General features: G+C 48.0%; 1 protein-coding gene across 2 annotated transcripts in view; it reads right to left on the reverse strand.

Annotated features, from left to right (window-relative positions):
- The window catches only part of LOC112109329 (GDNF family receptor alpha-4), a 135,355-nt gene that overhangs the window by 52,848 nt on the left and 60,660 nt on the right, over window positions 1-21,847 (reverse strand). The window contains exon 2 of one of the 2 annotated variants that reach the window (XM_026659552.2): window positions 21,082-21,285. The exons of the other annotated variant lie outside the window; for it this stretch is intronic. The gene's annotated coding sequence lies outside the window, so the exon portion shown is untranslated. The remainder of the gene's footprint in view (window positions 1-21,081; window positions 21,286-21,847) is intronic. 2 annotated transcript variants of the gene reach the window in all.

Below are 21,847 nucleotides of genomic sequence, written 5' to 3' on the forward strand. Positions count from 1 at the left end.
TCGTAACAGCTCCGACTATGTTGGTCTGGGGATCTTGTTCATATGGCCAACTCAAGAATCCCCAAGGCCATATTTTGTGGTCGGTTAAAGTGAGGCACCTGCTCTCATGGTGGTGAGTACAAATGGTATAAAGATACACTGAGGTCAAACTTGAAAGCATTTCAGGTTGATCCCAGTACCTGGGAAGCAACAACCCATGACAGAGCAAGGTGGGGGTAAATTTGTCACGTTGCCATTACACCCAGTTTCCAAGCAGTTATTAACACATGCGAAAAACATGAACAGTGCAAAGCAAGGATACAACAATCTGCAATGGTCATGGACAAATTGTGTGCGTCCCACATGCAATTGTATTTGCGATTCTTGGATTGAGCTGATATCCCACATATTCATTGATAGTGTTCGTTGAATCCTCATATGCCTACACCGACATGAGACTCCATCCAGCCATCCTGTAGGGGCCAAGTCTCCCCTATCCAATCCCTTTGCCCCCTGTGGAGTTATTTACACCTCTTCAAAGGGCGTATAGGATGCTACCGTTGCAAACGCAGACGTGAAGGACTCCAAATGATGCAAGTGGGTGGAGAATCAGGCCCTTTGACTTCTTTTGAGATTAATAATCCCTATCTTGGATAATGCTTTTCATCTGGAGATCTCAAAGCACTTCACTAAGGAGGCAACTACCCATGTTCCTATTTTACAGATGGGGAAGGAAATGCATTGAAAGGTGCAATGATTTGCCCATGGTCACACAGGAGGTCTGAGAGATCTGAGGTAATGCAAGTCCAGTGTGCAATCCACTGGGCTTATGTATTTTTCTTACCCTTAGAGATATAACTAGTGATAGCACCTGTAGCATCACAGTTCTACCGAGCACCATGCAAAGACACAAAAAGAACAGGAGTACTTGTGGCACCTTAGAGACTAACAAATTTATTTGAGCATACGCTTTCGTGGGCTACAGCCCACTTCTTCGGATGCATAGAATGGAACATATATTGAGGAGATATATATACACATACAGAGAGCATGAAAAGGTGGGAGTTGTCTTACCAACTCTGAGAGGCCAATTAAGTAAGAGAAAAAACTTACAGTACAGACACAGGGGGAAGAGCGCCCTCTATTGAATCAAGAGCATCACTTTCTGCAGCACATGTATCTTCCCTGACATTTCCCGTTCTACGTCCTGATCAGATCTGACCCTGCTTAGCTCATGTGGCTAGAGCCACAGGTAGAATCATAGAATCATAGACGATTAGGATTCGAAGAGACCTCAGGAGGTCATCTAGTCCAACCCCCTTTTCAAAGCAAGCCCAAGCCCAATTAAATCATCCCAGCCAGGGCTTTGTCAAGCCGTGCCTTAAACATCTCCAAGGATGGAGATTCCACCACCTCCCTAGGTAACCCATTCCAGTGCCTCACCACCCTCCTAGTGAAATAGTGTTTCCTAATATCCAAACTAGACCACCACCACTGCAACTTGAGACCATTGCTTCTTGTTCTGTCATCTGCCACCACTGAGAACAGCCAAGCTCCATCCTCTTTGGAACCCCCCTTCAGGTAGTTGAAGCCTGCTATCAAATCCCCCCTCACTCTTCTCTTCTGCAGACTAAACAAGCCCAGTTCCTTCAGCCTCTCCTCGTAAGTCATGTGCCCCAGCCCCCTGATCATTTTCGTTGCCCTCCGCTGGACTCTCTCCAAAACTGGACGCAATACTCCAGATGTGGCCTCACCAGGTAGTTGTTATACCATGCAGGGATGTCCTGACATCAGACAAGTTCTCAGATGCTCCCCTGCAAAGTTACATCCACACCATCTGATACTGATGTGGCATTACCTCAGAGCATTGTCTGTGGTGGGTCTTAGTCTAAGAAGGATACTGGAACACCGCCCTCGGCTCAGTGCAGCCACTCATCAGTTACATGCAGGATATGAAGAAGAGCTCTGTGTAAGCTTGAAAGCTTGTCTCTGTCACCAACACAAGTTGGTCCAATAAAAGATATTACCTCCCGCACCTTCTCATGCAGGATATGCGTCAGGATTCTTTATTCCAGACACCAACATAAGAAACACACCTCATTGTGTACAAAGATCAAATACAGTCCAGCTCAAGGCCTTTTCTTTCTCCGTGACAAACTTTTTCAGCAGACACATGTTAGATGCATTTCTCCTGGCTGCTGGCCACCCAGCAGGGCCTTGGCCTCTCTCATTAGTGCATGGAATAAAGAATCTCGAATTTTATTTTGCAGTGATCCCCTGCTTGTTGCCTGGTGCTAGGTCTGCCTCACCTGGGTTATGTTATAGCTGCTCCATAGAGCTGTTCCACTTTCGTGCAGACCTCGGGGATAGAGCTGAGAGACTAATGATTTTTTTCTGTTCACTGACAGTTCCAAAAAAAATAAGAACTCATTTTGGGTCCAAGCAAAAAGGAGATTTTTCAGAATTTTTTACCTGAATTGTGAAGTCAAACAAACAAGCAAAAAGATGGCTTTGATCTGAAATAAAAGGGTTCAGTTCAGTTTTAACTCTTTTAAAATGTTTGACTTTTTAACAATAAAATTGAAGGACATTTCAAAACAAAAAGTAGTTTCAAAACAAAAATTGATTCCCGCTCCCCCCAAAGAAAACGTCAAAACTAAATGTTTTGACTCTTTCAGAATTTTTTTTTATATGCACCATTGAGCAAAGCCAACATCAATTCACAAAACATGTTGGTGTCACCAAAAAAAGGTTTGCCCTGCATTACCCTGGGACCCTCCCTAGTATACATTTCTATAGGACCTTGTAAGAGTTTATATTCAGCAAGTTCTCCAACGTACTGTGTCAACCTCAAAATCCAGATCCAGCCCCTTTTCACTGTCATCATTTCTCTCCCATTTGTTGGTGACTGAAACTGTCCTGCCTCCATGTCTCTGCATGCTGCGACCCTATCAAATTGCACAAACTGAGCAGGGTCAATACTTTATTAGAGCATTGGGGAAGCCCAGATGCTGTGGGAAGTGATGCTCATGATCTACCGCTCTTCCTTGAAAGTCAAAACCAGCCCAATGCTTCAGCTGTCTTTCGGGTGAAATGTAACATTGGCAACCTGCCAGGGGTGGGTTCTGACTTTTCACCCTAGCCCTCTCAGGATTTGAGGAGGTGTTTTAAATGTCTGTCGGACAGTTGTGATAACAACACTTCTGTATGGTTGTGAGACATGGACAAACATATCGCCTCCAAACTCGATCAGTTCCGTATGCACCATCTCCGGTCTGTTTTAGCATAGCGTTCAATTTCAATTTTAGGTATGTAGTAGGGACTTCTCCTGCCTGGCATTAAACCCACCCACTGCCTCAGTTTACCGTCCATCTCACCAACAAACTGCCACATCCGTTGTTCTCAGAACACCACTCCTCTTCTGGGGGTAGTTTATTACCATAAAATACTCAATACTTCTCCAGGCTCACTCAGTCTTAGAAGTTTATAATGGTTCTCAGTTTCTACACAGCTCTCCCCACAGAGTCTTTCCAGGCCTTTCTGAGGGTTTCCCCTTCCTTATAGCCCTGCCTTCAGGCCCACAGTCCTTTTCAGGCCTCCTCGCTGGGGCTTGCTACCTCAGAAATTCCTGCTCCCTGGACGTCACTCAGCTGAGTCTTATCCCTGAAGAGTCTCATGCTTCTGGCATTTCACATCCACTCTCATGCTCTCATCTCTACTGCCTGGCAGCTTTGGAAAGTTGTCACCTCCCCTCTTGTCCCCCGTTCTCCCCCCCCCCCCAGACTCTCTCCTTGAACTGTCTCAGAATCCCAACAAAAAGATATATTGGAATTGGAAAAGGTGCAAAGAAGGGCATCAAAATGATTAGGAGGATGGGACAGCTTCCATCTGAGGAGAGATTCAAAAAACGAGGACTATTCAGTTTAGAAAAGTGATGACGAAGATAGGATATGATAAGGGTCTATAACATCGTGAGCAGTGTGGAGAAAGTGAATAAAGAAGAGTGATTTATCCCTTCACATAACACGAGAACCAGGGGCCACCCAATAAAATTAATAGGCAGCAGGTTTAAAACTTACATAAGGAAGTATTTCTTCACACACTGCACAGTCAACCTGTGGAACTCATCGCCAGGGGATGTTGTGAAGGCCAGTATTCTGTCTCTGACAGTGGCCAGTGCCAGATGCTTGAGAGGGAACGAACAGTACATGGTAATTTCAAGTCATCCGCCCCCTGTGCCAGCTTCTGGCAGTTGGATGTTTAGAGACACCCGGAGCAGGGGGTTGCATCCCTGACCATCTTGGATAATAGCCACTGATGGATCTAACCTCCAAGAACTTACCTAATTCTTTTTTGAACTCAGTTATATTTTTGGCCTTTCGGATCTTTGTCTCCCACTAGTGGATGGCCCACATGAATTTGTTTATGAGTCTGCTACTGCATTTGAATTAAGGGAATGGGTTCTTTAGTTCAAGTGGCAGAGGCGCCTGCTTCCCCATTCACGGGACTTGGGTTCAGTCCCTGCATGTGTAACAACTAGGGCCATCATCACATGTTTTAAACCAAGGCTTCCTGCTTCTCAGGCTCAGTTTTTTCCAGCTGTGACATCATAACACGCCATTAGTGACATCACAGGACATGGAGTATGACACAAACACAAGATAACTTCACTGCTGGATGTGGCAGCGGGTAGAATCCGGGATAAAGGAGAGGGGGGGAAATCTCAGAAGCAAGCCCAGCTAGCTTAACAAAGAGAAGGTTAACAGGTGCCTTCACCTCCTGGGGAACAAATATTTGATCATGGGCTCTTCAATCTAGCAAAGATACAACAAGCTCCAATGGCTGGACATTGGAGCTAGACAAATTCAGATGGGAAAGGCGGCACACATGTTTAACAGTGAGGGTAGTTAATCTTAAGAAGAACTTGCCAAGGGTTGCAGTCGATTCTGCATCACTGGCAATTTTTAAATCAAGATCATGGGCGGCGGGTATCAAAGGTCAGGGCAGGCTGAGCCTCCCCTGGCCCAGGCCGCCGCCCTGCCCCCAGGCCCTGTCCTGCCCGAGGCCCTGCCCTGCCTCCCCCTCCACCCTGAAGCCGGCAGGGCTCAGCTCCAGCTGGTGGCCTGGAGCTCAGGCACAGCGGCGGCCAGGGGCAGCCCGGGGCAGCCCTGGGGCCGGCTGTGGGGGGGTCAGGCCAGCGGCCCGGGGCAGCCCTGGGGCTGGCCCAGCGCTGGGGGGACCAGCAGCCTGGAGTGGTGCTGGGGGGGGGCAGCGGCCTAGGGCTGGGTCAGGCAGCCTAGCATCGGGGGGGCTGGCCAGTGCAGCTGCAGCAAGTGGCTTCTGTGGCCGCAGGAGGGAGGGCGGCTCGGGGCTCCTCCGGCCATGGGGGTGGGGGAAAGGGCAGCTTGGGTCTCCTCCAGCAAGGGGGGGAGGGTGGCTAGGGTGGAAGGGGCGGGGCCAGCAGGCTAGCTTCCCTGATGGGGGGCTTCACCCGCTGCCCAGGATCAAGATTGATTTTTCCCCCTAGAAGACGGGCTCTAGTTCAGACAGGAATTATTTCAGGGCAGTTCTCTGGCTTGTATTATCGAGCAGATCACATCAGAGGATCGCAGTGGCCCCTTCTGGCCTTGGATTCTATGGAACAATAGCCGAGGAAGTGAAGGGACCGACTGGCCGAGCAGGTTTGCTTTTGGCAGCGGCATTCTCTCTTCTCATGCTTACTCCAGTGTGAAAGCGCCTCTTTAAGAGCTCAAGGCAAGAGGTCTAGCGGTGTCCTAAGCACTTCACTTCCCACACGCTAGGCACACAGTTCCTTCCTTTGGCAGCTCCCTCTCGTCCCTCAACCGCAGCCAGCCAGCCAGAGGAAAAGGAACAGCTTTCTGACAAAGCCCGTCTCCAAGGACACGGGTGATGCTAGAGAACATCTGTCGCCAGGCGTTTACCGTGTAACCCTCTTTGGGAGGGGCAGCCGTGCTTCTGAGGGCACTGGGGACTCGAGGCAACGCCAGTCTGGGGAACACAGAGAGTGCAGGAGAGAGAGACAGACAGACAGACAGACACACACACACACACTCAGGGAATGACCCAGGCTAACTATAAAAGCAGAGGCTGGCATTTTCAAAGGGGGGGGGGGGTCGAAATGCAATAGAAACGGGGCAAAAGGAAGTTGAGAAGGATGGTCTAGTGGTAAGAGCACAGCGTACAATGGAGGGTAGCGCCGTTCAATTCTCTGTGCTACCACAGACTTTACTGTATGATCTAAGGCAAGCCACTTAGGCACAGATCCTCAAAGGTATTTCGGCGCCTAACTTCCATTGAAATCAACTGGGCCTTAGTCTCTGTGTGTCTCAGTTCCCCATCTGTAAAATGGGCATAGTAGCCCTGCCTGACAGGGGTGTCGGGAGGATAAATGCATTGAAGATTGTGATGTGGTAGGTTACTCTAGTGAGTGGGGCCAATGTACCGAACAATAATAGGCACCTAACATCCTTAGGCTCTTTGAAAATCTCAACCTGAGCCCTGATGGACGCCCGGGCTGACAGGAGGAAGCAGCCGGGGAGGAATGGAAAGGTGTAGGAGATGCTGCTCCCTCCTCAAAGGGGAAGTGAAGTGAAGTGAAGACACAGGGAAAATGAAGTGAAGACGCAGGGGAAGTAAGAACATAAGAACGGCCGTACTGGGTCAGACCAAAGGTCCATCCAGCCCAGTATCCTGTCGGCCGACAGTGGCCAATGCAGGTGCCCCAGAGGGAGTAAATCTAACAGGTAATGATCAAGTGATCTCTCTCCTGCTGTGCATCTCCACCCTCTGACGAACAGAGGCTAGGGACACCATTCCTTACCCATCCTGGCTAATAGTCATTAATGGACTTAACCTCCATGAATTTATCCAGTTCTCTTTTAAACCCTGCTATAGTCCTAGCCTTCACAACCTCCTCAGGCAAGGAGTTCCACAAGTTGACTGTGCGCTGTGTGAAGTGGAGTGAATGTATCTAGATCTCACAGGCTGAGCTCTAAGTGGATTGCTTTATCAGCCTATCCATCACAGATTTTTTTCAAGCCACTATTGGCCTAGCTAAGCACTTTGGGATTTTGGGGGATGAAAGCCTCCTTAGACACATACATCCCCCTCATCTCAGTGGACTCTGCATGCCACGAGAGTGTGAGTGTTCTAAAGAGAACGCTAGGATTTAAGTGAGCAAACAGCAGGTGAAACGTGTGGCTTCCCTGTACAGCGCCTAGCCGTTTCTACTCTACAGCAGCACAACCGCAGCTTAGCCAAGTTTCTCAGGGACTGTGAATTTTTCAGCACTGCTGAACAACACAGCTAGGTCAACCTAAGTTTTAGGTGCAGGCTAGGTCTCCTTCCCTCTCAGCAGCTCTTGAGAAGAATGCTGTTATGCCGGGGAGTGTGCTGACCCTCTCGGGTTCTAGGAGGAAAGCGACATCCCAGCGGTTAACTGTTTCTAAATGTGATGTGGCCCCATGCGCAGAGATGCAGTGTGAAAATAAGGCTCATTCAGAAGTAGAGCAAATTTTTTATCAGTACAGAAATAAAATGGTCTTTCCTTCTGTGGTTCTGCTTCTTTACCCAGCAGAAAGTGGGGCTTTGATGAATTTATAGAGGGAGGAAGACACGAAAATGATGTTCGGGAAAAGTGTCAAGCAGTCCACTTTGATTTTTTGAATATTTCTGCTGACATGCGGGGAAATGCGGATATGAATCATGTCCTAGTCCCTTGAACTACAATACAGCTCACTCCATTTCTACTCATCACACTGTCTCAGATCTGTGTTACGTTTACAGCTCATTCAGGTCTATGGATTACATTTTGTAGGCCCTGGTCTAGCAAGCACTTAAGCACACACTTAAATTTAAGCATGTGAGCAATCCCATTGACGTCAATGTGCCTTATTGAGTTGAGGCTTTAGTCATCTAATTTAACCCCATATTATTATTTATTTGTATTGTTTTAGCACCGAGAGGTCACCAATCAGGGTTCACCCATTGTGCGAGACACTCTACGCACATAATAAAAAGACAGTCCCTGCCCCAACAGGTGGATGCAATAGACAGACGGGAAAAGCACAGTGTAAAATGAGACAATCACATATAAAGACACGGCAAAGAGCAGCTAAGAAGCATGCATGCAGCATTAGTGACAGCACACCGGATCACCTGAGGATTATTTGTGTAGCATCAACAAGGTGCGATGTGCCTATACAGATCTTCCACACCTGAACGGCCGACAAATCTTCACTAGCTGTAATTGTGTGAGGTCTGGCCTTCCAGCCTCCACAGGAAAGACAATTCGGCAGGTCTGCCCTCCAGCCAATATTATTCCTGTTTCTCAGGTGCCCATCCCTACCGTATCTATTCCTCCCAGAAGAAAGCAGTGATACGCTTACAATACTTGGCCATAACCAGGGCATTGGGAGTATTCCAGAGTCCCTTGGACTGGACATTTTAAAGGGGAGCTGGATGGGCTAAAAATGGGCAGATCCAGCACTTTTGGAAGTCAGTGGCCCATACCGAGAAGGCACCCCATGCTGAAAAACTAGAGCCCTGCTGTTCGACACCACCAGAGATCAGCTCTTGGGTAGAGGATGGGAGTTATGTTCTACCACGGAGAAATATAACTACGACATGTATTGCGCACGTCTCCACTGCATGAGTAGGCAGGCCATACGCCCAGTTTGAAACCAGACAGTCCTCTTTTTGGGTGCTTTATCCCCCATCTGGAACTGAGCCAAAACTGGACAAAGGTTTTGTCCTTGATCCGAATCTCAGACTTTAAGGCTGGTCATCTAGTCTGACTTCCTGCCCATCGCAGGCCACAGAACCTCGCCCACCCACTCCTGTAATAGATCCCTAACCTCTGGCTGAGTTACTGAGGGCCTCAAATCTCAATTTAAAGACTTCAGGTTACGCAGAATCCACCATACATGTGTACAAGGTCATGCCGATAGGGGTGGAGCAGCGTGCTCTTCAAAATGGCATCCTTCATGTGGCGTAATCTCATATGCACCATGTGTGCGAGGTCATGCCAGTGAAAGCAGGTTCACACCATTCCCAGCAGCACCAGAATGTCTGGTGAACTGGGGATGCGTGAGTGGTTACCCTCTGCACTGGTATCCCCCCCCAGCACTGACTGACCCTCCCATATCCCTTCCCAGCATACACTCTGCTCAGCGCAAAATCTCTGGGAGAGGGTCTCCATAGGGCAGTCTCTTCTTTGACATAAGTGCAGGGGACTGGACTAGATGACCTCTCGAGGTCCCTTCCAGTCCTAGGATTCTATGGTTCTTTGGTTGTTCCATCGTCCCGATCAGGAGTCTGGAGGGGAAATAGACTGTCGCCACTGCATCACAGCCTGCCTGAGCACTAGTAAAGCAGACTTTGATGGCTCCCCATAGCCCCTCTACCACAGAGAGAGCTCTGCGTTTCACATCTCATTTCCTTTAATGGCTGTAAAAACCATAGGTAGAATCCTGACCTCACTGGAGTCAAAGGGAGTTGTGTCATTTCACCCTCACTTCCATCCCCACACCCAGAAGAGACAAGCCCAATGAGCTGCCCCGGAAACATGTTTGGAATGTACCTTCAGGACACAATGTCAACTCTTCTGAACAACACGACAGACATTTTAAGGGCTGAAGAAGTGACCATCAGACCCGTGTAACACAGGCCAGAGAATTTCACGCAGTTACCTCTGGAATGAGCCTTATGACTCTGTTTGACTAAAGCACACCTTCCAGAAAGGCACCCAGTCTTGATTTTAAGACATCAAGAGATGGAAAATCCACCACGTCCCTGGGTAGTTTGTTCCAGTGGTTAATCAGCCTCCCTGTTAAAAATTATCTCTGTTCTTCCTATGTGTAGAGTTTGTATGCTTGGCTGAACTCTGCCGTCAAACCAAGAGGGAGTGGTTAAAGCCCCCGGTAAGATTTTGCTTCTACCACGACTCCTTACTCATTATAAGTAGCTCCACAGGACAGCATGAGTCAGTTTGCACGGTAAGTCCTTTATATTGGAATATTTAGCTTCTTAGGAACTACATGTTCAGATATTGGCATGGGTGACTCAGCACTTCAACCTTCCAGGATACTGTTATGACAGGCATCACCAGGTCAGCTGTTAGACACAATCTTCCAAGTTCTTTTTCTTAGCGTGTGAGCACATTTTCAGTCTCAAAAAGACATAATGAGTTGTTAGTTTGGGGCAAGCTTCTGTGTAGGGATAGGGTCTATGGAGAGGGAGCGGTGTGAGCAACAAGAGAGTTTACTCTCTGCCTTGGCCTCTGATTAGAGTCAACTCTTGAGGCAAAGTTGCTCCCTGGGAACCAGATGTTGGTGTTGGGCTGAGATTCCTGGGAGCCCTGCATGCTGTTTGACCACTTCTGTTCCAGGACTGATGTACATGTGTAAATAAAACAAGTTACACTAAGAATATACCAGACTCTGCATCACTGATTTCTCCTCTACTGAGAAACTGACCTGCAAGATCCCAGACACCTACTACTGCTCAGCAGAGGGGTAACACTGGTATCAGAAGAAGGTACAACTATTCTAAAGAACCAGAATTCAGTTTATCTAGATAGGGTCTTTGGGTAAGACTGCTAGAACCCAAGTCCTGCCTACTTCTTGGGGACATTAAAACATCTCACAGTGCTCTTCATAAGAGTAGAGATTTGTCCAGTTGTCCCACAACCCCAGCACCAGGACTTACGGTATAGCAGGTCCTCTGCTGAAATGGCTGGCTGTCCTCCAACGCAGAGGTGGGTGCATTTTAGTGATGCTGTGTGTATACAATGTATGAAGTGGTTTGGGATGGAAGGTCCTATCAGAACATCATCATATTAATGAATAACTAATTTGTGATTCTTTAAGATGTCTTGGGCTGTGTGTGTGTGTGTATGTGTTTGTGTTAAAAAAATATAACAGCAGAGCCTCAGCTCATCCCACCCCAATGTAAATCTGGAATAACTCTTCTGAAGTCAACAGAGGCAAACCTGGGTAAGTGAGAGATGGATCAAATCACACAGTGGCATGTGAATTCGGCTCCTCTCTCCTCACTGGAATAGGCTTAGTGAAGACCATTGCGTACCATTGGCAATGGCGGGAAGGAGCACCAATGGCCACCCCACTGCCTATGCAACTCTGGCCCAGCAGCTCCTCCGTCATGACAGGGGGCGGGGCAGTGCGGCCAAAATTGAATGAGTTGCATTGCGACTTGGTGCACGGGGGTCACAACACCAAACCTGAGCTGTCTGTTTTGCATTGCCACTGCCGTGGGTCAGCCTCCCCCCTGGGGCCCAGCCTGGCCTTGCCCTCTCTGGGATGGGGAGTGACACTGCATCTGGGCAGGCCAGGCTGGAAGGCGACATGCTCGGGCCAGTGGCTGCTGCAGGTACATGGTCAAAAATTTTTGGGGGTGGCTCTGGTGAAGACATTGGGCCTGAGTCCTCACATTTACACCGGTGTAAATCAGAAGTAACTTCATTGAAGTCAACAGAGTTCCACCAGTGTAAAACCAATGCCCAAGAGGAAGGCGATTACTCCTGTGAGTAAAGCAAGTAGGATTTCCCCCTCTAATCTAGGTCGTGTGATCTGCAGCTCAAGCCCTTACAGATAACATCTCTAGGTTCATGTTATGCATTTCTTAAGAAGCCCTCAAGTTTCTGAAGGGAGCAGAAAGACTCAGATGTGACTGGTAGAGCTGGGATTGGGATATGAGCAAACATTCTATGGAGGAGGGTGATGGTGCCTCTGATATTCATACCCAGCCTTTCCCCTCCCGCCGCTGCCTCATGCACACTAGCCTCCATGAGGATCGCTGTGCACTAGGCCTGGGGCTTTGTGGTATCCAGATTTACAGCCAATGGTTTGAAGTGTCCTTTGTTTTAGATACACAAACAAGTGAGATGCCCTCGGCCCCTCAATCATGCTGAAGAAGTCCCAAGCCCTCAGAAGGTCACTGAGGGAGGAGGAAATGAATCTGATGCTGTTCAGAAAATGGTTCTGATCCCAGAGTTTCTGAGAAGCCAGAAAAACCCGACGACTGGCTGTAAATTCCCTACTGCATCTCTCACGCCCACATGGACACGGGAGTGGCTCATTGCAGAACGGGTGTCGGTGGGATCAGAAGACAGGCTCGGATACTTCTCCTGCACATATCCTGCTCATGTCCTCCATAGATGTTTCCCTCCCTCGCCTCTGGAGCTGGCTTCCACCTTACTACTCCCTGAGCGACTGACTGGGCAAACCGCCTCCACAGTGCGGTGCGTGCCCCAAGGCAGGTGTATCGCCGCCACAAAACCAGTCTCAAATGAGGGGCAGGGAATTAGCTCACTAGATGGCCACTGTGGGAGAGGAAGGATGGTCCAGTGCTTAGGATGCTAACCTGGGACTCTGGAGACCTCTGCCACAGACTCCCTGAGCGACCTTGGGCAAGCTCTGTGACTCGGTTACCTCTCCGCTCCATAAGGATAACGGCCCTGCTGTGAATCAATCACATACCACAGGAATTGGAATCAGAATTACTTGCTAGACACCATCAAGTTGGGAGTCACCCACAGCAGAAGGAAGGTGGCTCTTACTCACTCATTTGTGCACCCCAGTATCTGGGGTAGGTCCAGTTCCTCCTGCCCTCTCCTGGCCAAAAAACACAGGGGAGGGGTGAACAAGCCCATGCAGGATGGGTCTGCTTGCTTTCTGCATCTGCTGAACAGGCTTTGGAAAGCAATTTTCTACTCACTGGAACCTCTATATGAGCAGAGCACATACGGCTGCCCTTTTCCTCAGAAGCCAATAGCAAAACAGCCATTGACTTCAACAGGAGAAGACCCACATGAAGATCAGCAACGTCTCCAAGGAAAGCAGGCCACCCATTGACTCTCCACCCATCACCATTCCAATGAGCACCTATGTGGTTAGAGGTCTCCCCCAAGCAAGCAATGATCTAGCCCCAACTCTGCTGAGCTAGCAAAAATCTCAGCAAGTCCAAGAATAAGCCGGCACAGCTGTACACACATCGGAATGTACATACTCAAGAAGTGAGTGATGAGTCTCTCCCTCTCCCTCTGTACAAAACGGATGGGTGAAGGAACAACGGTGAAGCCCACCGCTTGGTGAACCCCCTGCAATGTCTGATGGAGTCATTGCATTCAGCATCAATCGTTAGTTCTGGTTTCCAACTTTTTTCTAGGTCAAGCTTGAGCTGTAGCAGCCTTTTTGATGATTAATTTCTCCTTTGTTGCATTAGGGTTTTTTTGAATGACTAAGTGGTGGATACGACCAGTTTTCACAAAGGCTGGGGAGGTTTTAATCACATATAATTCCACACTTGCTTATGCGATCTGCACTCCGTGCTTTAAGATGAATACAGAGCTAAGCAATTTCTCAATTATCCTCCCCCACTCCATTTTTTCCCAGTGTGTTTTCTCTGGAAGTCACAAAATTCATTAAAGCAAAAGCTAAAAAAAAACAACCCTGAAGTTTTATGAAGACGAATGTTGTTGGTTAGAATAAAGGACCATTGATCCTTCTTCTGACTCTATACAACCACTGGGCTTCAAAGGGTGCTCTTCATGCCACTTTTCAGTGAGATTTAGGGCTGAAGGACATCACATTTATATTAGAGGCAAAGCTGGCTCGCCGTAGTTCAGGTTGCCTGGCACTTCCTGTTAGAAGACCCACTTTTTAGTTGCTTATAAATTTGCCAAGCATGACCCATTTTGGCTGCTCTTTTCCATGCTGGGGGCCTGCCTCAGGCCTGGGATGCAAACACTGGGATGCACTCCCCAAGATGGGGAGACGAGCACAGATGCCTGGGGGGGGTGGCCGGGATGAGGAGCCCAGAGAGGCAGACTGGTACTGGGAGCAGGGTTCTGGGAAGATTGGGACTTGGATGGGAAGCCTAATGGGGGAGACTGGGGTGAGGAGCCCAGGAAGGTGGAGACTGGGACTGGCTAGGTGAGGGGACTGAGAGGAGGAGACTGGGGCTGGGACACAGACTGGGATGAGGAACCGGTGGGGGATAAGAGACAGGATTGGGAAAGAGACGGGTTGGAGAGAAAGGGTCAGAAGGGGTCAAGTTTTGGGGGAATGGGCAGAAGGGTCTGTGACCATGAGAACACAGAGCTGTCCAGAGCCTGGCACGGAACCCAAAATTTCCGAGTCTCACCATTCCTCTGCGGTTAGCAAACAACTGTGAAACTCACTGGCAAAGTGTGTGTCTCAGCCCCCTCTAGCGCTGGTCAATGTAGAGGATAACAACCTGCTATTGCTACTAAATCCTCTGGTAGCTCAAGAGGCAGAGATTTGTGGTGTGGGTCTAAAGGTACCAACTCTGCTGATGTCCCACATGTGGGGAGTCATGTTGGTTTCACATGCTGGAATTTCTGTTTTAAACATCTTAGGAAATTACATTAACACCCCTCCCTCCCGCAACCCTACATTAAAATAACATTATTAAAGTTGCAAAGTCAAGCACTCAAAAGTTAGGAAATGCCAGAATTAAGGCTGCCCATGTAACCTTAACACAGCCCCCCTGTGCATATGCATTACATTACTTTAATTATATTATCACATATTCCTCCCCCTTCCCTCAGACCCCCTGCCACTCTTGTCTATTTACAAGATGCACTCTTAGGGCATGGACTGTCTCTTGCAATGTGTGTCTACAGAACTCAGCATAATGGGGTCCTGATCTCAGTCTGGACCTTTAGGCGCTACCATAAGATAAATAATAATAGAGTTTTGGGTTAAAATCTGCCTGTGGAAGGGATACAAATTCTCACTCTACAGGGCGTAATATTCTATTTATGTCCTTTAATGCACTGGTTTTCAAACTGTGCATGATGCCCCCTTGGGGGGGGGAGTGATGAGGTTAATTGGGGAGAGGTGCGAGGTGGGGTGCAGGGCTGTGGCTGGCCAGATGAGGGCAGCAGTAAGAAGAGGACATAGGAAGTCCCCAGCAGTTTGGGCGTGGGGGGGGGTTGGGGGGAGGCGAGGGAGAACACAGCGCTGTCCAACCCAGCAGCACCCCGATGCTCACCCCCGCCATCCCTGACCACTGGGGACTCCCTGCGTGCTCTCCCCGCTGCTGCACTGGTCTGGTCTGGCCTCCACCCTGCCTGTTTTAAACCCCCTGAAACCTGTGGGGAGCACGAGGCTTTGGGCAGAGGGGAGGGAGGACAAGGGGCCCCGGCCTGCTCAGCACTGCTATGGCCTCTTTTAGAAATGGGGGCTGCCAAGCCCTGCTGCCTCCCCGGCTATGAACTGCCTGCCTGCCCTTGGTGGGGGGCGGGGGGTGTCACTTTCTGCCCTAGATGGGCAGGAGCTGCTCCGTGACTCCCATGAAGAAGAAGGACCCAGGCAGAACAGTTTGGGAGTCTCTACTGTGCTAGATAAAAAAGCCCCCATCCCAAGCTCTGAGCAACTGAGACAGACTCTGCAAATACATCCGAGAAGATAAGAACAGGGCATCCGACTGCTGATAATAAACAATAATAATAATAATAATAAAAAGTGATTAAGCAACACTCCCCACCCTCCATCCCCCTTCTTTCCTTTGGAATGAGTATGTTTCCAGGCTCCGCTCACACACGCCAAATAATAACCCATCTTGTAAAACAGAAATGTAATCCACGATAACTCGATCCCGCCACAGGTCTGTAATTCAATTGAAGGCTGCTGTTAACTTCCGAAAAGCATGAACACACCCAGGAACAGCAGCCGAACCCTGTAATTAAATTCCAGGATTCAGGTTTGATTGGGTACATGTGTAATTATTTATAACACACATTAAATGATTATTCAGAGGCTTCATATTAAAACCGAAAAAGGTCACAGGGTTGAAAACAAGTTTTGAATGCAAAACCGCTCGCTGCGGGAGTGAGGAAAAAATGATTATAATGGATAATACAAGAGACGAGGATAAGAGAAATTGATTATGGAGGCTTACCAGGAACAAGTGTACTATTAAAAACCCCATTGTACGTCAGTGACTTTCAGTCCTTTAGATCGACAGGGCCTTAAAGGTAAATTACATTTCCTATCATATAATCAATTGGGGTTAATGGGGCCCTCGCGGCCGCTCTCTCTCGTCTGACTTCAATTGGCCATTTCTAGAGACGTTTAACATTTAATCAGATGTTAAGCACCATGAAGTTTGGCTTGAACCATGGCGGTCGAAAGAGCAAGAAGTAATAAAGTTCAGTCACAGGCAGTTTTTTCCTAATAACCTGTTCAGGTGACCATCTAATTACAGCTCTCCTTCAATGGCATTCGTTGTTATTATTTCAATATGCTATTCTTTGCTCTCATCTCATTGACACTGGGGTAAATCAGGAGTAGCTCCATTAAAGTCAATGGAGTTACTGCAGGTTTGCGTAGCTGTAACAGACCAGAATCTGGTTCCAGGTGAACCCTTCCAAGGTCACATGTCTAGAAAGTAGTCAGAGCTACTTGGTGCCAATCCAAAAATAAATACTCCTCCCAGGGCCTGATTCTCCACTGCTGGCACTTTATGGAGTCATCTTCCCCTTTGCAAAATGCTACCGAGTCAGGATGGGGAGTATTTTATACCCGCTGGGCCCAGGAGTAAACAACAACAGAAGGCTCTGTGTTTTTAATCTTCAAAGCATGTGACAGATATGAACTAGCTCAGGGGGTCTCAACCCCCAAACATCAGCACTCCTAACTAAAATACCCTTCCCATATCACTAAATAGATCCCGGTTAGATATACTCCTGGGGGGATTTTGTGTCACTGCGCGTGCGCGGAATTCATGGCCCCCGCAGATTTCTTTGCTTTCCCGCAGAAAAATGACTTCTGACAGGGAAGCAAAGGGAAGCCACAAGAGTGGTCAAGCACCCCTCCCTGGCAGCACAGGCAGGTCGATTTGGGCACTCAGAGCAGCTGGTAGAGATGTAAATCACTGCCGGGGCGGGGGGGAAGGAAAGCTGGGCAGTCATGCATGTGAGAGAGAGAGAGAGAGACACTCTGTCCCTCTCACTCACTACTGTGGCACACTCAGTGTGGTGGGGCAGGGCTTTGGGGTGTTTCTGAGGAGGTAGGCATGGGGCAGGCTCTGTCCCCTCAGGCAGAGCAGAATGTAGTAGCCTGCCTGCTTAGTGAATTGTTCCCATTGTCTTTGTGAATTTCCCCAGGAGTATAAAACAGATGTAAAAGTTTTAAGGCTCCTTTACATTGCCAGAGGGGTGTAAAGGACAGTATGGCCTTATAAATGCTTATGGTGCTTTAGTGTTTAGTCTACATTTTTGGACTGAAGAATTTTCTTATCAAAATATGCTCCATGAACTGTTTACTACTGACCTTCCTGGAGATGGTCAGTAGCCAATATAAATCACGAGTTTGATTCCCCAGTCTTCACTTGCTCTTCAGTTGCCGGTGATGTAACACTGAGCATATGGCTGCATATATTTGTTGACTAATAACTAGAAGAAAAGGATCAATACTAGCTATATTACCATTAGACAGAGGGGGGTTGGGGATTTCTTCCAATGCTCCCCACTCCTATTCTCCATCCATTGTATTGTAGTTTAAATAATTGAAACTGGAGTGATTATATTGTGTTATTTTGACAAATAAAATATGCAGAATTTTGTACAATTTTAAAATTTTGGTGCAGAATTCCCCCAGGAGTAGTAAATGGGGGAAGAGTCCAGGTACAGAAAAAGCAGAGAATCACCAATCTTCAGAACACCCCTCTGAGGTGGGTATTATCACTCCCATCTAAAACATGGGGAAAGTGAGGCACAGGGACTTGGCTGAATACCATGCAAGGAAACCACTTCCACAGCTAGGAATAGAACTCAGGGTTCCTGGCTCCCAGGTTTGTACTCAGCCTGCTAGGCCATGCTTCCACAGAGGCTGTTGCGTGAAGGTCATTATTTTAGGAAACAACCGTAGTTGCCATCAACTGAAAAATCTTTTCAATGGACAATTTTTAAACAAGCTGGGGCGTGAGGGCTATGTGCGCATTCTGGCAAATTGTAGCCTATTTTTTTTCCTTATTTTTTTCCTATTTGAAAGTCAAAGAAAACCATTGGAAGTTCCCCAGGCTGCACATCAATCCAGCTGGCAGCTGAACCTCCAACCTGCTGCAGAATTTCTCCTCTTAATTACCTCAGCTCTTCCCTTCCTCTCTTCCTTCCTCTCACTAATTGTTCCCCCTTATTTTTATGAAGGCGCAGTCTAGGGTCTCACGTACAATCCCCAAGGTACAAGCACATCGTAAGCACGCAGTCCCTGCCCCCAAAGAGCTTACAGTCTACAGAGGCAAGATAGACAAAGGTTGCAAGGGGAAGGAGAGGTACAGAGAGGGAAAATGGCTTCTCAAACTCCCACAGGGGGAGAGCCAGGATTAGAACTCACGTCTCCTGAGTGCTGGTCTCGTGCCTTACTCAGTAGATTATGCTGCTTCCCGAGAATAGACAGGAAAGGTCAATAAAGGGAACAGGCTATTAATGAAATTACAGTGGTCACTATTCAATAGCTAACAAGCACACAGTGGGTTCTGAGACACTACAGACAACCCTGAGGCCTAGAATGTGGAATTGCTACAGTATCTTAGATACCACCCTCTGGTAATGCTGGTCAGATGCTGACTTTTAAAAGGTGTCCTGGAAAGGAGGGAAAAAAAATTCAGGTGCTGCACCTCCTCCCCCTTTCATATATTTAGTTATAAATATGAGAACTGAATAAAGTTATGAGACCATGCTGCCTTCAAAACTAACTAGGGCCAGGAGTCCTGGATTCTAATTCTGGCTCTGCCAATGTCTTGTTGGGTGACCTCTGGCAAGTCATTTCACTTCTTTGTGCCTCTACTTGCTGGTTCCCTTTGTCCATCTTTTCTGTTCCAGGTGCAAGCTCTTTACTACAGTGCCTTGCACAATGGGGCTCTCAACTTGGCAGATAGGCCTCCAGGCCATCCCCGTGAACATCTGCCCCAATTTGGTCGAGTTATGAACCCCTGAAAAGTCTCAGTAGGTATATGCTCAGTAGAGATTTGTTAGCGTTTGGCAGCCAGATTCTCCCAGTGCAGCCTGTACTGTGTATGCGCCATCCCAGGGTCATGGGAACCGAGTAGGACTTTCCTGGCCCTTGCTCCTCTTAGCAACCTTGTTGTAGCCCCAAGTATGGGAACTGAAAGTAGGGAGCCTGAGAACCCGGATGAGACAACGTCCCCCTGCTGATGCCCAGGCAGTGAGGAGGAGGAAGAGGAGGAAGCAGCCTGACTGGCTTGCAGAAGGGTGAGGAGCCAACGCGGGGTTGGCACTGGGACATGGAGGCAGTATAGGATGGGGCAAGAGACTGGGATGAGGAGCTGAGCGGGGAGGGGAAGAGAGGAAGACTAGAACTGACACAAGGAGAGGCTGTCATGGACAGAAGGGGCCAGGGGCTAGAGGGTCTATGGGAACTTGAGCACACCTCACATCAGAACTCAGAGTAGAACCCTGGATTTCTAAGTCTCAACATTCCTCTGTCGTCAGCAAATGGCTGATAAATTCCCCGAGCACCATATGTCTGACATACTGAACGAGGCAGGAGCTCTGTGGAAGACATAGAATGTGGCGCTTAGATTTTCAGGCTAAGAAGGGACATTGAATCATCTAGTCCGACCTTCCATATAACACACGTCAGAGAATTTCACCCAGTTAACCCAGCAGTGAACCCTATCACTTCTGTCTGACTACAGATACTTTCCAGAAAGGCATCCAGGCTGGATCTGAAGACAGTGAGAGATGGAGAATCCATTACCTGCCTTGGCAGTTTGTTCCAATGGCTTTTCACCCTCACTGTTAAAAAATGGTGCATTGTATCTTGAATGCATCTGGCTTTAACTTTCAGCCACTTCTTGTTCTGCCTTCCTCTGCTAAGTTAATAGCCCTTTGCTACCCAGTGTTTTCTCCCTGTGAAGGTACTTCTGCTCTATAATCAAGTCACCTCCCAATCCTCTTTTTGATCAGCTAAACAGATTAATCTCTTTAAGGCATTTTGTCCCATTTTTGTGGCTCTTCCCTGCATCCTCTCCAAGTTGGCCACATACTTTTAAAAAAGATATGGGCCTCAAAACTGTACAGCGTTTTCTAAGGTTGGCCTCACCCGTGCCGCATGCCGAGGTAAAATCTCCTGGCTGCTCTTACTCACTACTCCCATTTCCACATCCCAGTTTGGCATTAGCCTTTTTTCGCCACAGCGTCACACTGGAAGCTCACGTGGAGCTGCTTGTCCACTCTGATCCCTAAATCCTTTCAGAGTCGCTGCTTTCCAGAATACAGGCCCCCGTTCTGTAGCTATGGATTCCTGCATTCCTTCTTCCTAGATGCATGGCCTTTCATTCGCTGTAGTAGAAGGCCTTTTGTTTGAATTGGCCCAGCTTACCAAGTGACCCAGACCAAGGCCTGTCCTCATCACTATTTCCCCTTGCACCTATCTTGGTGTTCACTCATTTTATCAACAATAGCAGTCATGTAAGTAAAGACGGTACGATCATGCGCACGCACAAGGAGACTGAGTTATGGTTGCATGGGCAGCCTTAATTAGGGCATTTCCTAACTTTGCAACCTTAGTGCAGTTGTGTGTGTGTGTGAGAGAGATATTTTTACTTTGGCAGGGTCTCTCCAAAGTAATATGTACATCTTAAGAAAATGCATTCACTGAACTCAGCGTATCCCCCACTGAAGCCACCAATGCCCTGAACATTGTAGAAGGAAACATTTCATGGGCTTCCTAATTGCCTTAATCACAGACAAGTGCATCCAGGAAGTACTGAGGCCCCAATAGCCTTCTTAATCTAAATAGCGTAAATGGGATCGTTCCAATTTATATATGCAATTTACTATGAGCTATGCCTCAAGAGGCCACAGAGCACGGGTCTCGACTCTGCAAAGTGCAGGGCACTTCTTGTGAAATGGTGAGAATTTGACTTGACTTATCCCCCTTTATTCCATGTGGAACACAAAGCCTTCACCACCACCTCCCATTTTGGGTAATCTCCGGCTGCAGTTTTAGCTTCTTCCCATGTCACTTTAATAGCTTTCAGCTGTGCGTTTCCAAGTTGTCCTAGACTTACCTCATTGCCTCTTGCCCTGGGGATTCCAGTCCACCGCCTATCTTGTTAGGTTGTTCAGTTCCTTGCTCCCTGTCTCTGCCAGCCATTTCCATTTTCGATCCGTAATCTCCTGTTCCATCAACTTCTGTTTTGTGCTCCTTACCGCCAAAGCGCTTCATTTGTGATTTTTTCTGGCCATCTGATGTTGAGGGTTGTCTAAGGCAGCTATGTATAAACACACGGCGTTTGGACACTATCATTTTGATAAGTCTCCGAGTTTCAGCACCATACAGTAAGACAGACTTTAGAGGGGTGTTAAATATTCAAAGTTTACTTTGGATGGCAAGGTTTCGGTTTCTCCCAATTGGCTTTAGGCTTGAGAAGACATGTCTGGCTTTAATGTCTTCCTCTCTTCCACCTGTTTTGCTTACGCTGCTGCCAAGATACGTGAAGCATCTGACCTCTTCTACATCAACTCCAGAAAGTGTTATTGGTGTTTCTTGTGTCTCAATGCTCATGGTTTTAATTTTCTGTATTGATTTTCAGCCCTACGAACTGTGCAGAGGTCTGGAGATCATTTGTTTTAGCTTGCATATCTGTGGGGGCATGGGACAGCAGGTTGACATTCTCTGCAAAATCGAGGTCTTTTAGGCCACGTCTACACTACCCGCCGGATCGGCGAGTAGTAATCGATCTATCGGGGATCGATTTATCATGTCTCGTCTAGACGTGATAAATCGATCCCCGAATCGACGCCTGTACTCCACCTTGGCAGGAGGAGTAAGTG

The sequence above is a fragment of the Terrapene carolina genome, unplaced genomic scaffold (assembly GCF_002925995.2).
Source record: "Terrapene carolina triunguis isolate 2854851 unplaced genomic scaffold, T_m_triunguis-2.0 Scaffold633, whole genome shotgun sequence".
In the NCBI taxonomy this organism is placed as follows: Eukaryota; Metazoa; Chordata; order Testudines; family Emydidae; genus Terrapene; species Terrapene triunguis.